The sequence below is a fragment of the Homalodisca vitripennis genome, chromosome 4 (genome assembly GCF_021130785.1).
Source record: "Homalodisca vitripennis isolate AUS2020 chromosome 4, UT_GWSS_2.1, whole genome shotgun sequence".
Classification (NCBI taxonomy): Eukaryota; Metazoa; Arthropoda; class Insecta; order Hemiptera; family Cicadellidae; genus Homalodisca; species Homalodisca vitripennis.
Window position 1 is genome coordinate 149995281 of NC_060210.1, and position 18584 is coordinate 150013864.

The 18584-nt window shown below is 33.8% G+C and overlaps 1 protein-coding gene across 3 annotated transcripts in view; it reads right to left on the reverse strand.

Moving 5' to 3' along the window:
• LOC124360329 (zinc finger protein 107-like) overlaps positions 1 to 18584 on the reverse strand; it is a 131294-nt gene that overhangs the window by 67476 nt on the left and 45234 nt on the right. Inside the window, exons 1-2 of one of the 3 annotated variants that reach the window (XM_046813861.1) lie at positions 2323 to 2467; positions 1135 to 1184 (exon numbers count right to left, since the gene is read on the reverse strand). The gene's annotated coding sequence lies outside the window, so the exon portion shown is untranslated. Of the gene's footprint in view, positions 1 to 1134; positions 1185 to 2018; positions 2107 to 2322; positions 2468 to 18584 lie in introns of those variants that run through there. The other 2 variants (XM_046813859.1, XM_046813858.1) reach the window with 2 other exon arrangements.

Below are 18584 nucleotides of genomic sequence, written 5' to 3' on the forward strand. Positions count from 1 at the left end.
TATTCTTTCCTGTAATAATATTTTACATACCCAGTAAAAATAAGGAACATTCACAAATAGAAAGTATCAAATAATTCGCACATTAATTAACATTATGTAATAACATAACTTGGCCATTATTTTCATTTAGATGTATCCACCAATATTTTTATATGTTACCTAATATAGATTACGTTGTATTAGTATAGCTACTAAAACTTTTGTTGAAACCCCTACTTTTCACAATGTTTGTATTGTTATTCAGTACCACATAATGTCTACAACCACTTGTTTTAGTAAACATGTTTATACCAATTCAAAATAAAAATTTCTACAATTTTTGTTAGATTACTAGTTGTTGGCAGAGATGCTGTCTACAATATTGCCAGTGACTATAATGCAGGTTTTATATGGTAGGCCTATTAGTAATTCACAGCCTAATTATTTTAAAGCAGAGATTCTATCATATCTTTTGCTATGCATTGATGGTTTCTTGTCCATTTATATTGTATGAATTACAGAATTATAAAATATATTCTAGATGTGCTATAACAACTATGGAACTATAATTTTTTATTTTATTGTTGGATGATTAGAAAACAGTCATTCATCCAAAGTTTTAAATCAATATATTATCAAAAACACATTTAATAAATGTTTAAGAACTGAAATTGTGTAGATTTGGAACTAGTCATATTTATTTTAAACAAATCAAAAATCTAAAATGATATAATGTACTGTCCTTTATACAATACTAAATGTATTATATGCTCAAGTGACCAAAATTTCCAACAAGTTACCGAATTTTGTTTTGAACAGTTCTTTGTTCACAATGTAGTAGATACTTGTAGAAGACTCACATATTAACAACAAGAGATATTATTGTTGAATCTGTTTCAAATTAATTAAGCCTGTATGGTTGTTTAAAATAGCAATAATCTACAAAAATAAACGGTTTTATATAAATTTTAATACAATTATAAATTTAATAAGAAATTGTTTTTCTTTAATTTACATAAACATATAAGCAAACTAAATGAAAACAACAACGACTGATATATAATTATAGTGAGATAATTAATAATCCTGTATATACAGCAAGTATTACCCTGCTAAACAAATAGATAGGTCGAGGTCGTAATACTAGGTTCTTACCTAATTTTAAAAGTTTGTCTTATTTTCCAAATCCAAATGTGCATTTCCATCTGAAACAAATATGAAACATATTTAATTACAATACAACATTGCTAGTACAAAATAAACAAGAGAATTACCACAAATATAAAATGTATCATATGCGAATAACTAGGCAACATACATTTTTAAATGGACAAAGCTATACATTTCTGTGGTTAAATTATTTATTTGTTTGGCCAGTTACATCACATTGATTTTATATTCACCCTAATTAAAGTTTGAAATATAATTATTTGTATTTGAATGTACCAGTATCAAATTAGAGCAAGCAAACAACACATATTGTTTATTCCACGTGAGGCGGTGTGAAAGAAAAATGTATGAATTTTTATCAATCACCATTGTATAAACTCATTCATACAGTTTCAGCGAGGGGGTGGGTGGTGGAGAGGGGCGATGATGGGCGAAGGGTTGCAAGGGACGGACAAGGGAGAGGAGTACGAAGCGCGAGGTAGGGCGTTTCACTACACCACGACTACATATTAACTGCTGCAACGCTATTATAGGCTAATCGTATCGGAGAAAGTGGTCAAGCCATCACGAGCCACTTCACTAAAGAAATATCGACCACCGAGACCTAGGAAACAACCGATGTTAGACTAACAGTGGTGTATTGGCAATAAAATAACACGGGGGATAAAAATTGTAAACGGATACGTAGAGGAGAGAAGCACGGGCAGGGACCAGAGAAATGTAATAATAACCTTGAGCAGTAATCACGGGAGTAATAGAGAACACGGAGAGCGGGCCGGGCGGTAGGTCGACTGTACGGTGAACAGTGTACAGTGTACAGTACGAGTACAATACGGTACAATAACACAGGACAGCGGCAACACACTCACCAGTGCAAGGCGATACACACGAGACAGCTCACTAGGCACTAGTTGAAGTTGAGTAGACTAAATGAAAGTCGCTCGCTTGACTAGTGTGGCCACGGCTGCCAGGAAAAGAAGAAAGATGGCGGACAGGCCATAGAGCTCATAGCCATGCATGTCGTCACACCGCACCGATGCTTACATAAACAACTTTAGCCCCTCACTGCCTTGCCTCGTGTCGTACTGTAATGTACGAGTACGTTGTTATTGTAGCTCGAATAACCTGTTAACGACTTACCTATACAATATGTATATGAAAGAAACAGCTTACCCAAGAAATTATCGTGTTATTACTTCCGTAACTAACACGAATAACGTGACACAATAACGCGAATGTACACAGTGTTGATGAGAAATCAGTGAGAGACAAAAGAACACAGGAATTGAACTAAATTAAAAGTAAGAGTTAGCCGGAGACTACTCTCTATCCATTTCTTATCAATAGGGGACACATACTGCCAACTGCACCAAGAAATTTCCCTCGCGAGCGATGGGCGAGCCCGCGACACGTACGCAAATCCTACAAGTGCAGTGGCATAACATTATATTGGGATACTGTTAAATCGTAGGTTCAGCGCTTACATTAACTACATACATAAAACTGTACAAACATTCAATATGTGACAAAATACATTTCATAAACTATTATACAACAACATTGATTTACTAGAGGATTATGAAAACTTGATTAATATAATTTTAAATACCAATTTATTCATAGTGTTAAATATATACACGGATCAAAAAAATATAAATTTGTCAAATAATTGTTATACAAATATAAAAATCCAATACAATCGGATAGTACAAAAACCTAAACAGCTCTAAATGAACAAATAACAAACGTTAAAATAAGTTGTCAAGATCATTATGTTTTAAAAATGGAATATTGCAACTTATTATTTTAATGATAAACTTACGAAATAATTTATTACATAAATCACTTTTACTGAAATGATTTTATTTTAACCAGAATAAGATCAATTCTTCTGGGTGTTTAGTTCAATACAAGTAAACAATATGCACAATTAATTGGCACTACAAATTGAATATTTAATAGTAGCCGAGTGCAATATTATTTCAATTATATTCATTAATTTGTATACAGTATATTTTAATCAGAAAGGTAACTTGCGTCTAAACATAAAATTTTAGCTAAACAGTGTTTATAAGAAGTTTACAACCATGTTAAACACAACTTTCGAAAAATGAGTAAATAGTAAAATGTTATGAGACGTTACATGTTCATAATTAAAGAGACATTAAAATCATATAGATTTAATTAAAATCTAGTTTTACAACTAACTTAATTATTATAGTTTAGATTGAAGGCGAGTTAAATGTTTGTAAAACTACACATAACCACAAATTCTTATTTATTACAATAATAAATTTTACTTACGGGCTGTGAGGATAAACAATAATAATAAAATCACATGTGACTGATATACGCACGTGCCCTTATTAACCATAATATTTGTTCAACGAAAGCAAAGCCATAATGATACATATTATACCCTCGCGCTATGTAAGGATATATGGTCATGAGTGCCAAGTCGCTGAAATGTCTAAAGAAGGAATATAAATTGAATTTTTATGTGCAATATATAACTACATTAGATAATGTAATAACTGACCTGTAGACGAAACCCAGGTTTTATAACGTTTGTTAATTTACTAAAACGTTAACGAAAAATTGTTTCAGTTAAATTGAACATGCACGTATTGTACTTTACATGAAATAATTAAAAACCGAAATGTCAGTTACAATAAAACGTAAGTGAAAACTTGTTTTTAGTTATAGTTATATTATAACTGCATTTATTTTTGTGATTTTTACTCGGACGCACGACTACTCTGTATCTCCTAAATTAAGTTTCACGTAACGAAAATATTTAGTACGATCAGTGCATGTCAAAATTATAATTTATACCACTCTCAAGAACACGATCTTCAGAAGAATGGCCGTGATTGGCACATCAATAATACACACGTCAACGTATTCACAACATGTCACTTACTCCACATGACAACAGAAGATACGTTTAATTCCTGAGTGTTTTTTGCTCCCTCTTGACATTATTTATTTGATTTTGGGATTGGAAACAACGCTGTGACCATTCCTATTCGAAGTTACCTCTAAATTGGTTGTATTATGGTGTATATCCTCAGAATGGTTTAACTTTCGTTTTGTAAGCTAGTATTACTTTTGATTCTTATACATTATATATCTTTGTCAAGTTGAAAAAATAAAAGGAAAAATAGAAATAACAGCTATTTATACAGCTATATACTAACAAAATTAAACATTGGTTTAGATTATAATTGCCTAAGCGTTAACAAAACCTACCAATCTTGGTACTGAAAAAAATACTATTTATGTTTATTTGTCCGCACGATATATCGAAAACAAACTGACCTATAAGATTGAAATTGTGCATGAAGCGTCATTTCTGTATTAGAAACACCGCGTTAGATTATAGTGCATGTTACTCCATGAGATTTCGCCGAACGTTAGCGAATACACTGGTCTTACAGGTAACCTCGATGTTAACGAGAAAATAGAATAAGTAAACGTTTCGAGGATCCAGTTATACCTTTTTATAACCTACGCCGATGGCAAATGTCCGAAATCCTTTTATCGTTTCGAATCTCCCATCGTCAATAACAAACTTTAAAAAACACTCAGTATACTGATAATAGATGTTGACATGTGGCATATTATTTACACATATAGGCTCAATTATCTCAATACATCAAAAATCATTCTATGGTGGGTAGACTTTTATTATTTTAACAATGACACGAAACCGAATTTAATTAAGAAAAATGTGGATGTAACATGTAGCAAGATATCTAGAGAAAGATTTTATCCGTCGACTAGAAATTTTGCAAGGATCTTCATTTCTTCACGGACAACAATTAGTTCTACGATTTTGCATGTACAATCACTGAATTTGGCTGAGCGTCAATGAAGCTAATCAACTCAGTAGGCTTCTTTTTCGTTTGTTGAGGGATGTAAAAAATAATGCCTTGCTGTATGAATGTCTGCCGTTGTAACTTTCAATAATGAAATGAACTACAGACAATAATGAAATTTTGCATTTAACCGCAGCTAAGCCTGTTACGCGATATGTGGCGTAACTCCTACCTTCCTAAAGAAGTTTATTGTTATTAAAATTTATTTCTATCACAAAAGATCAAAAACTTGTATTTGATAAACGTTACAGTATGTAATAGAAAAGAGCCAGCCATATTTTAATAAAAGTTGCTACAAAAAGTATTAGTAAACATTCAAACACACAATTATTTCTCTTCGGTAGGCTATCAAGATAACATCACACACTCTATAATCGCGCCATAGTAGACTATAGAAATTGTGATATTATTTTGAAGTATGCCGTATTAATATTAAACTTCAGACGCAAATAATTAAAATGGATTACAACTGTCAATTTGCAAAGTTAATTCGAAATCTCTGATTGACAGATTACTTGAGAGTTACGTATCTCATATAATTGATTGTAACATAACACACAATATACTCCTTGTTAAGTTGGCATTATTTAACAAATGCATTTCTAGTATTTATTTTACAATTTAATTAATTATTTAAAAAAACATTTCATTAACGCATTAGTTCAGAGCAAGTAGGCAACAGACACATGTACGTGTAAACGTCAGATATAATAACATATGAATATTGGCGTTTTAAATTGAACTAAATTTAATTGCACAACATTCTACTTTACTCTAAGAATTTTTAAATCTTACTAATATAATTAACGCAACGAATCGTAACTTTTTTGCAATTCCTCATTCAAACGCCTTTTTACGGAAAGGTTCTAATGTTTGCATAGGTATTTCATACAGTGGACCAACAGCTGTAACGAAAATTAATTCGAATATTACTAAATCCAAAGGTTTGTTCTTATAACAACTACAATATTTCCAAGTTACAGCATTCTTTTTGTAAGATATTTATTCTAAATTAACACTATACTGTATTCAAAATAAGTGTCCAACGATATTTCTGGTAAACAACTCATTAATATCACACACACACACACACACACAAATTGTGGAGCATTTGTTGTTTATTTTCATCCAAAACAAGTCGACGGTAATACTGTACTACACGTATCACTTACATGGCGTGACGGTGACAGACGTACGCACTCCTGTTTTCCTCTCAAACCAACCATCGCCAACAGAAGTTAAACAAAGGAGGAGACAGGATTTTTTCGGACATTTGCCATTTTGTATAACTAAACGATGGCAAATGTCGAAAAAAATCCTGTTTCCTTCACAATCCTTTCATCGTCAAAAACAAACTTCAAACAAAGAAGTTACGAAGTTGGTGTAATATCCTTTATAAAAATCTTAATTATTATTCTATTATAAAATACGGTTCTTTGTACGCTAATACGAGGTGGTAGTACGAAACATATTATTGGGTTGTGACAAATAAACTGTGTTTAATGCGCTCATGCCAGCGATACGTCGCTTAACTTCGCGTGAGTACAGAGGGACTAGTTTCTTGCGTTAAAACTAGTATTAGGATGATTAAATGTTAACTCTACATTATTAATACAAAATTAAGCCAAACGGCCAGCCTTGCAATCATGTGTATCGCATAACAGTCTTAAAAATCACAGGTTCTAATAAAATAAATAAATAAATGAGGGAATTGTATATCCATTGCATTAAGAAAACTAAAAATACTATTTTTTTTTTAATTTTATTTAGAATAAGTGAAATTGTAGATTATTTTCTTAAAATAATTAATTAACATTACTTGTTGTCGATAAAGATAGAGATATTTTGGAGGATGTATATTATTACTAATTGTTTACTGAAGATTAATTTAGTAGTAGGCGAGATATCGATATACAACTATCTGAATGCAAAGACAGAGAGTAAGTAGAATGATCCAAATTACACACAGTTTAACATCAATCCATAATAATAAGTTCCATGTTACAACTAATATCTATATTTTGTTTCTCATTGCTATCTAAACTGGAAAAAATCAGAGTAGCATCAAGGTTCATTTTTATTTTAAAAGTTTCTAAAAAGGATACTAGTTAAATAAGAGGCTTGCTTGATACACACACACACTCTAAAACATATGTTAACAAACAATATCAGTCTAGACATGACATTAGTGTTGATCATTTTGTTTTCTATTCTTCGCTTTCTATTAGTGCATTAACTCGCAACGATCAGACACAACTTCTGTTCCAATACACTGCAACACAGTCATACGAATATAATTCAGGGATAACTTCATAATGATAATTTCAGTCAATTTTGTTCTATTAGAATCTTATGAAGTAAATCATAAAATTGAACTATGTTGTAAGTGAACACAATTATCGCTCAGTCGGTACTGAAGAAATCACACCGAACAACAGAAGTTCGATGAAACAATAATGTATATATCAAATAGTATTTTATAGCAGGTCTACTATCATTCTATACAGATTAGGAGATGACATTAGTTATTACAATATAACATTCAGACAGCTCTTATCGTGGTTCAGTTTGAATATTTTATTATTAAAATGTTTTTCATAATTACTAAAAATTCTGAAGACACAAATGATGTTTTTAAAATTCCTAGACGGTAGACATTTGAAGCATAATTAAAATGCACTTATATAATCAGGTCCAAAGAAAAACTTCAAAGATAAGGTTAAGCATTTTTTTCAGTATGTTTATGTAGTTCGACTGAAAGAAATAACATGTTATATTTATAAAACAAATTCGCTTAAAATATATTTAATAAAACGTGTAATTTTTTATAAATTCGGTTTCATTATAATATAATTCCCTTTGGTATTAAATCATTGAATTCACTCCTTCAAGCTACAATACGTTTAAATACTGAAAAATTCGCATTTCTACCGTCTTACGTTTCTATTTTGGCCAGGTTACAATATTGCAAACATTTTCTTCATTAAATGTTTATAATACCTAATAGCATGATGGAAACATTTTTTCTGCATTTTCCATCTTCAAGGACGTTATTTTAAATTATGGTTTCAAGTTTAAAATTATAAACAAAACATCATAACCAAAAAAGGATTACCCACCACATGGTTTTGTAATACACGATATATCAACGAAATTAATTTTTTTTTTTTAATGTATTTTAGAAACGTTCAGAACCCAACTATATGAGTACAACACATCGCTAAGGTAAGAGTCAATCTGCGTGTGCACATGTAACGATAGTATATTTGCATGAACAGTAAACTCAAGTAGAGTTGTCAAATCGTAAACGCTGTTATCAGTACCGATCATCTACACCGTCTCACTCATTAGTGTCTCACACAGACCGGTATCGCATGGGAAAGGGACAGAATAAGACTTGAACGAGAACGGCTTCTCCTAAAAAGGGCCAACACGGAATACATGCTATCGCATAGAAAACCTGTGCGACCAGTTTGGAAATAGGTAATATCTATACATATTATACCGGTGTGTTGATTAACGTGGCCACTTCGTGCTGATACAGGATCCGCTTTACCGATTTACCGCTTTAAATTGTTGGTCTGGAATACACGAAATGCAATAACAAATGCATGGAACCCGTTTCTAGACGGTAGTACAACACTTGTAAAAGTTGTTATTATAAGTGTTCCGACAAATCACGAATTATAAAATTGTTGCTTCTGTAATGAATAAAAAAAAATTAAATAATTATACTTTAAAGTAACTAAAATTATCCAAAAACTCAACGTAGTCGGTCAAACCACTATTTTGTCGGATGTAGTGAAACTATATTGAGTTTCTTCCCATAAGAACAATGTTAAACATCATGTTTCGTCGTATCGTTATGTGACATGCCTCACTTTCAAGATATTATTATTACGGATACAAAAGCTTTTTAAGGTTTAAATGACAAAATACAATACAATTTGAGATTTTTCTGAATAACCAATAAAAATATAAAAAATACTAAAAAAAGCATTTCGATGTGTATTAATTATGTAGGAAACATCACCCATTATTCTACGACCAAAACAAGGTCTAACAGTGCCTTTTAACAAGTAACTTTTAAAAGTGAGGTTTAACATTTTTCAAATGAGGCTGACCCTCAAAATGGTCCCTCTAACAACCGGCTCTAAATTTCAACTCTATGTAGTCGCCAATCTAGGATATACTGTAATTAAGATTATCACTAACTTTCATGAGAAAAACTATCGATCAGTGTTTAAATATACCGGTAAACTTTGTGTATATACCCGTCCCCTCATTTACATTTGAATAAGTTAGATAGAAACGTACACTTTAGTAAACGTTTAGAAGGCAATTTTTCAGGTGGGTTCTAAAAGTTTGTAAATGTTCATTCAAAACTTGTGAAATCTCATGTGATGTATCCAAATGACATATCAAAAGTTAGGGGTTAAAAATATTGAATCGCTCCACTCCAAAAGTTTGAAAGGACCAAAATAGCCCCACCATTTAAGTGTAACACTGTAGCATCTAAAACGTTAATTGAAGAACTGTTTCTATCTGCAGTATTGGATGATTAATATAATCAGGATGATTTTATAGATTGCCGGAACTTTTGATTACGAAGGCGTAAAAAGGATTAAGAACAGAGACTTGGCAATATAGAACATAAACTAGAAACATATATTTTATTCAACTGCTGCCTGACTTGTACGGATGAGGGAAAGCTGATAACATTGTAACTGTGAACGTAATGGCTCCATTGGAAAAAAATTAGAGAACCATATTAATTTGTCCCCAAGACTGTAACAAACGTACTAATGTATGATAAAATACTGTATGACGGTAGACCGCTTCTGAGGAAAATTTTGTTTTGTTAGATATTGATTTGTAACCAAGTGAAAGCTGTTCAATAGCGTAGTTTGTGTCATATCTAACGTCAAAAGGGTAAGTCAATAATGTGGCCAAACTCGAGTAGCGAGACCAGAGGTCAGTCTCATACAAACATGCCCATGCTCGTACATAGATATGTAGGAGGTGGGGGAGGTGTTACGGCTTGCCACATTGGTTTATTTGCAGCTTCAGCACTGAGTACGGAACTGTAACATTACACAGCTGATTACGTTGGTAACCGTGTGTCACCTGCGAGTATATCGTAACTGCCACAGGTGAACTAACTGGCGGAGTTTGGGGGAGGTGTTACGGCTTGCCACATTGGTTTATTTGCAGCTTCAGCACTGAGTACGGAACTCTAACATTACACAGCTGATTACGTTGGTAACCGTGTGTCACCTGCGAGTATATCGTAACTGCCACAGGTGAACTAACTGGCGGAGGTGGGGGAGGTGTTACGGCTTGCCACATTGGTTTATTTGCAGCTTCAGCACTGAGTACGGAACTGTAACATTACACACTGATTACGTTGGTAACCGTGTGTCAACCTGCGAGTATATCGTAACTGCCACAGGTGAACTAACTGGCGGAGGTGGGGGAGGTGTTACAGCTTGACACATTGGTTTATTTGCAGCTTCAGCACTGAGTACGGAACTGTAACATTACACAGCTGATTACGTTGGTAACCGTGTGTCACCTGCGAGTATATCGTAACTGCCACAGGTGAACTAACTGGCGGAGATGGGGGAGGTGTTACGGCTTGCCACATTGGTTTATTTGCAGCTTCAGCACTGAGTACGGAACTGTAACATTACACAGCTGATTACGTTGGTAACCTGTGTGTCAACCTGCGAGTATATCGTAACTGCCACAGGTGAACTAACTGGCGGAGATGGGGGAGGTGTTACGGCTTGCCACATTGGTTTATTTGCAGCTTCAGCACTGAGTACGGAACTCTTAACATTACACAGCTGATTACGTTGGTAACCGTGTGTCACCTGCGAGTATATCGTAACTGCCACAGGTGAACTAACTGGCGGAGGTGGGGGAGGTGTTACGGCTTGCCACATTGGTTTATTTGCAGCTTCAGCACTGAGTACGGAACTGTAACATTACACAGCTGATTACGTTGGTAACCGTGTGTCACCTGCGAGTATATCGTAACTGCCACAGGTGAACTAACTGGCGGAGGTGGGGGAGGTGTTACAGCTTGACACATTGGTTTATTTGCAGCTTCAGCACTGAGTACGGAACTGTAACATTACACAGCTGATTACGTTGGTAACCGTGTGTCACCTGCGAGTATATCGTAACTGCCACAGGTGAACTAACTGGCGGAGATGGGGGAGGTGTTACGGCTTGCCACATTGGTTTATTTGCAGCTTCAGCACTGAGTACGGAACTGTAACATTACACAGCTGATTACGTTGGTAACCGTGTGTCACCTGCGAGTATATCGTAACTGCCACAGGTGAACTAACTGGCGGAGGTGGGGGAGGTGTTACGGCTTGCCACATTGGTTTATTTGCAGCTTCAGCACTGAGTACGGAACTCTAACATTACACAGCTGATTACGTTGGTAACCGTGTGTCACCTGCGAGTATATCGTAACTGCCACAGGTGAACTAACTGGCGGAGGTGGGGGAGGTGTTACAGCTTGACACATTGGTTTATTTGCAGCTTCAGCACTGAGTACGGAACTGTAACATTACATAGCTGATTACGTTGGTAACCGTGTGTCACCTGCGAGTATATCGTAACTGCCACAGGTGAACTAACTGGCGGAGGTGGGGGAGGTGTTACGGCTTGCCACATTGGTTTATTTGCAGCTTCAGCACTGAGTACGGAACTGTAACATTACACAGCTGATTACGTTGGTAACCGTGTGTCACCTGCGAGTATATCGTAACTGCCACAGGTGAACTAACTGGCGGAGGTGAAAATAAATTATTAGCAAAATACTCAATGTTACTTAAATTAATTTAATGAAACTTAAATGTAGATTTGTGTAGCCTATCTATTCATTTATGTTATTGACGCGTCAGCAATTGTTAATTTGTACAGGTTTTAGTTTTTATATTTTAGTGTGGCCTGTTTCTAGTACAAATGATCCCAAAGTTAATTAATATAATACAATACATCAAATATTTATTCTAACCATAACAATAATTCAGTAGTGTATATTAAAATAATCCAACTGTATTCCAATGTTTTATGAAACACGTGACTTTTAGTCACAAGAGAAATATATTATAATAAAGTAATGTAAACTTCATACCTCGACTAAAGGCACTATTTCTTCTGTAACGGCGGCCTAAACTTTTAAACTAAAGCAGGAATCAACAATAGATTAAAAGTTACCCGTAAAGGCAGGTGTAGTTCGATATGTTATGTTTATATCGTTGCAATGGGTTGTTTTACTGAAGTTGATATTTAATAATTTTTATTGTTTAACTAAATCACTTAATCACAGCTGGCATAGAATTTAAATTTTCAGAGCAAACATTAAAAAAACCATCATATCTTCGGACTCACCTTGTCTACAGTAATTTAATAGCATAAATAACAAACAACTATTCCTTCTTAAAGACTGTAATTTTATAGATATGCCAAATGAAGCATTACGATTTATGTAAGTGAAATGACAACAATAATAACAATAACAAGTTTGTTTCAGATCGTGCAGTTTGTTTCAGCGAGACACACACGTTCCTCGCTCGGTCTTTGGCCTTGGAAATATTGTAGCTGATGATGGCACGAAAAATACTAGTCAAACTATTCATTAAAAAAAATTAAAATGGTAAATCGAGAAAACTAATCAATATTACAACTATGTCAATATAATACAACATTTGAAATACGTTTTAGAAATTATTAAATTGTACACTAAAAATGGCTTAGTGCAGAACCGCGTGTCTACAATTTAGTGTAATACAAGTTTAACAATGGTTTTTTTCTTCCTTTTAATATTAATTATAAAGATACCCCTACATTGTTTTATATCCATACTATACTATATAATTTTAGCAAAATGCTTTATTTATAAGTATAAGTATGAGCATAATCAAAAAATGCCAATTTTATCATTTGTCCTATAAATAACTATTGTACTTAACTTGCAAACTATTCAAATTGACATATCTGACAAATAAATTTCACAGAAATACATAATAAAACTAGCTATACAGTGAGCTGTGTAAAACATGGCTATACACGCCCGGGTTTAGGAACGCGCCAATTACAATCGAAACATTTCATATTCACTTTAGTCCACTATCGGAATACCAAAAAGTCTATTCATTGTCTTGTGCGTACGCACACATTTGATCTGAACTCAATTTTATGTCACATGATTCATGTCAAAACATTTTTAGATATACTCTGTTTTGGACTTTCATAAGCTTCTTTTTGTTTCTTTTCTTGGAATACTTTTTATTATAAGCTTTGTAAAGTAAAAATCCACATATCTCCCGCTTTATTTCCAATTGGTACTCCGCGTGAAACAGTTCCTAATTATCTATTCTAAAAGGATGCATAGAGCATTTTGGATTTCAAGGAATATTATTGATTTATTTCCAATTTTACACATATAGAAACTGTATCAATTAGTTTTAAACCTTCATTTTTCTAGTTCGAGTACATTTTCTGAAATTTAGAACGCTATGGCCAATGCAGTCCGTGTTCCGATGTTTATAAATCCGTAAACATTTTCGGGGTTTCTGGAGAAAAGGTTTGTGGACACAAGCTTAAGATGTCCCACGATTAATAATTTTTCATCCCGTGTAGGTCAATAGGCATTATTTTATTTGCAGGGCACATTCATTGAGTATGTATTGTTGTCGATAGTTAATTGAGCTCTGATCAATAAAGTCTAATTAGTATTAATACTGATAGTATGCATTTCTTTCATTTTTAGTACCTCATGCATGTAAATTTCCTTTCCAAACAATCCTCATAAATAATTTATCCTTTTTCAATATGTATCGATCCTAGTAAACATTGCAGTTTTTAAGTTACATTTGTGTTTGCGTATTGTACATTTCACACTCATTATTATTTTCTACCTACTTTGGTTTAGAAGCACTTTTTACAAACATGCATTTAAAACAGAAAAGAATTTAAAATACAGACAGAAAAAGTACTTAATTTACTTTTCACTTAAATACTAAATTCAGTTCGTATACGAAATGCGTTGAACTTTCTTTAAATTTTCGACTGAGACAAGAGACAACAACTTCTACTACGGCAGCAAACCCTCCTCCCGACATTGAATTCCAAATTGGGTTTGCCATCTTTCATTACGTAGGCCATTGATTTACCCACTTTCCATATACAAACTGGGATTGGGGGATGGGGGAGGGGAATTCAACACAACCTAATACTATCAACAACATAAAATTTACATTAAAGATTTAGAACAACTTAAACTAGGTAATAGTGCGTAGCTATACGATAATGGAAGAATAGTGTTGAATCATCATCATACCTTGCTCTTGAAATATGCACCAATAAACTCACTATATTCAGCTTATCTAAAGCTGTCAACTAATACTGCTTCCCCGGGGACTTGTGTCCCTTTAGCTCAAAACCTGTTCATTAACAATCTTGGATTAAGACCCATGGCATATCCAGGCCAAATTTGGGTTAAACCCGTACAAAATGAGAGCCAAATCTTTTGCCCCCATTTATTATAATAGATTCAACTTTGGCTTAACATATAATCGCATTATATCGGTTTGAGGATTATAAGTTTAGTAAAGGATCCTTCACTAGCACGACTTTATGTAGAGTAATTACTGAAAATAGTTTCATGGTTGTAAGCTTATATTTCGTAATTACAAGGAAAGGCTTGTGCTACGTTGGAGGACAATCGCAAAGATAATATTATGGTCTTTATAATGTTTACAGGAGAGACATATTTACATTTACGTTTTCACTGCATGCCAAGTGTGCTTCACTACTTTCAAGCAATAAAGAGAACACGAAAATCTCGATTTAAACTTAAACTTTACCGTATTTAACACGGAATCCCATCTAGTAAAATTAATTAAGATATGAGAATTATGACAGATATACGATCACAATTCATCCATAATTTAAAATTTACTTTGTTAATCCAACAGCACCACTTTCTGGTCTAAACTTGCGGATCCTATAAATCATATATGTATCATAAGCAGCTTGTGTGCATTCACGCAATGCTATTAACTTACTACTGTACTTGTATACAATTAATTAAACATTCAACCATTTCAATTTGGTTTAGACGTTGTTACTACTACTGTGTGGTGTTATGGACACTACATTTATGTATTAAATTTATTTAGCGTAAACGAAGCGAAAACTATTCTTAGGAAGTCTATCAGCTTGCTATATTGGAATAACGTTCTCCGGTCTCTTTGGAACAAGGTTCAAAACAGTTTCGAGCCATCAGTAACCCGCTACACGTGGACTGTTTGAACTTGTATTATTCTTTATATATTTTCATAATCTTATTAGTTGTTATTTTATTAAGCTTTAACTATCTTGAAAAGTCATATGATATAGTTTCTCTCCTGATTTGAAAGTGCAATTCATCTGTTGACTATGTAACTTGCAAGGAATTTATAACTTACCAATATTTGTATATATATATATATATATATATATATATATATATATATATATATATATATGTTAGTACATTTTTGTATATATATATATATATATATATATTTTATAGTATTATATTTCTTTTTAAGTATTACATATAAGTTATTTAATTAATTTGAAATATCGTTTTGTAACATTGTTTTTACTTCCCCTCATAATCATGTTTTGGACATAACATTTACAGTGTATCTGATGTGAGGAAAAGATTTGCACTAGTGAAATGGCACTGCAGTGAAGTACCAGCCGTACAGTATCGGGTGGCGACTGGCGAGGTGTTATCACCACTCGAGATAACGGCCTTGAGGCGTGGCTGCGGCTTCATCGTCCTTACCTCGGCCCGCGACCTCGTCCAGGACCACCCGCCACATAGCGATCCCTGCAGTCTATTGGCCTTCAATTTCGATGGTCTTTAGCTAAACTTTACTTCAAAACATACCGTTTTGAGGCATTGTCTTATCGTACCAAATGGATACATCTAACTAAACAAACATTACGTTAAACAACCAAGATCTTTAGAGTAGTGATACAATCTGCTTGAAGCGATTATCCTGAGCTTAGTTTTTATTGGTCACTAGTTGATGTACGGTATTTTGTTGATAACCGTGTTTCTTGACTTTCAAAATTAAGAATAACTGCATATTTTAAATATTAGTGGAAACTAAACGTCAAATGGTATTTAAAATGACAAATAGGGCGATACTCTTTTTTATTAAATTAGCATTTTCTTATTGCAAAAAGCATTAATTTCGCTTGAGAGCCTTCTACTGATTTCGTAACAGCAGAAATATTTCGTAAGCGTCTGACACTGAAACACTCCAGCGTCAGATACAAGCTAATCAAAACATATGTATAGTCAATGTAGGTGAGTAAACCGTGTCTAGGTCCATCAGTTCCAAGCAAGCGTGCACAACGTGGCGGCTCTACCACTCTGCTTGCCGAGACACCAAGCCGCGTTTTCACTAGGCTGCTATACGCTGTACTACAAATTCACGGCTATATAGCTCGATTTGGGAGCTATACAGCGGAAATTCGGTTTCCACTAGTGATCGGTAAAGATCAAAAGACATTATGTGGTTCCGCCATATAGCAAAAAACACACGACTGTTTACATTTAGTTGTGTGACAAAGCTAAATGTTGCTGCTACTAAATACCTCTGCTACAACCTTTAGCTGCGCTACTACCTAGTGTAATCGCGACTTAACAAGATAATAACACGAGCACATTCAGTAAATTCCATATAATCCAGTTTAAGATTATTATTATTATTATTACTTTTGAATGTTTTGGACTCGTTATAGAGACGCACATTTAGCACGAAAACAGAAACGTCGTAAAAAATTACTAAAGTTCTTTCATATGAACATAAAACGCCCCATTTCGAACTGCGCCTTAAAACTCAAAATGCACACACCCAACCACAGGAAAGGCCCCTATTAAAACATGCATGAAAATGTGACTCACATACAAACTATAACCTAATTTAAGGTCACGTTGCAGATGTTAATATACAGCGCTTGTAGTCTGAATGCCGGAAATGCGCAGTTCAACTGCAGGCGGAGTCAGCAACTATTGCTCTACAGTCAGTATGTTACTCACTGCAGATCTCACAGTCGTTTTACACTATGTATGAGACATCATCACTGCAAGTCTGACCGTTTGGCTTTAGTACTTATTTATAATGTAAAGAATTCTCATTTAATAATTTTTACGCTAGTGTTATCCCAAGAAGCAAATATTGTATACTCATGCAAAGTTTAAACAGTATATCTCAGGCCTCAGCGCTTCAAACAACAGTTTATTTCGCACAACCCACCTTGCAATATATATTGTACTGTAATTACGTGTCTTGTAACTAATAAAGTACTATTATTTTTACATTTCACCGCTCCCTAAAGTTACAATGACAACTAGAATACAATATAATTACAAGAAAATGATTAAGCATATTGTGTCATTGTGTTGTTTGTGTCAGATATTACATTTTTTATTAGTGTAAAATATTTTTTTTAAACATTCTTTCAATAAAAACTGATAACATTAAAATGTATACATAACGTGTATAGTCGTGGGAAGGGTTAATTCAATTCGAATGTTGAGTTCAGCTCCAGTTCACCTTCCTCTTAGCGCAGCCCGAGAATCCGACGCTTGCACAAACTTTACTTCAGGAATCTGTAGTCATGTTCGTCTCAAGAGATTTAAAAAATCGGCTTCAAACAGCTTAAAATAAACTCTACATCGATTTGACATCAGAGACATATACACACTACAAGATATAACAATATAGTGTAATCTCACTGTCTCATCTGTGCACTTGAAGGTGAACTGGACCTGACGCCTTATGGACCTTAACGCAACATTCGCACTACACGTAGAGTTGGGACAAGAAACTGGTAATTTTATGGGTTAATCAGAGAATAACACGGTTGAGTTATTACTTATTTAACCAGTGTTCTAATGCTCTACAAGTAAAAAGCTATACGAGGTTCATTATCTAAAACTATTAAAGCGGCAAAAATGGTGCAGACAGCATTATATATATGAAGAAGTGTACTTAGCTACACAAGAACTCATAATGTTAAAAACCGTGTTCATTCTTAAATGATTTTATTTATCTAAGGTTACAATGCAACGGCCGTTAGAGTTTCGATGAGTATATAACATGGCAGTAATAAAGAGTGAACGTAATATATGCCATAACTCTGAACCATTAATGACTGAAACAAAACTTGGACAAGTTCGTTTACATTCGATATGGCAGCCGTTCGTATTTATATGCTCAGCTATAACATAAAACAGAAATGAAACGTTTTTGAGGATCATAAAATATTTCAAACAACCTTTATAACTTTTAAAGATGGCAACCGTTCAATGTTTCAATGTTTTGTTGTTAGATATTGGAAAATATACGGACATGGTGTTCAGAATAAATTATCAAGTAATTTTAAATAAAATGCTGGTCCAAGAAGGTTTTTAAATCTTACGAGGTTTCCATACTAAATTATGTTACGAAAAACTGCGCAATA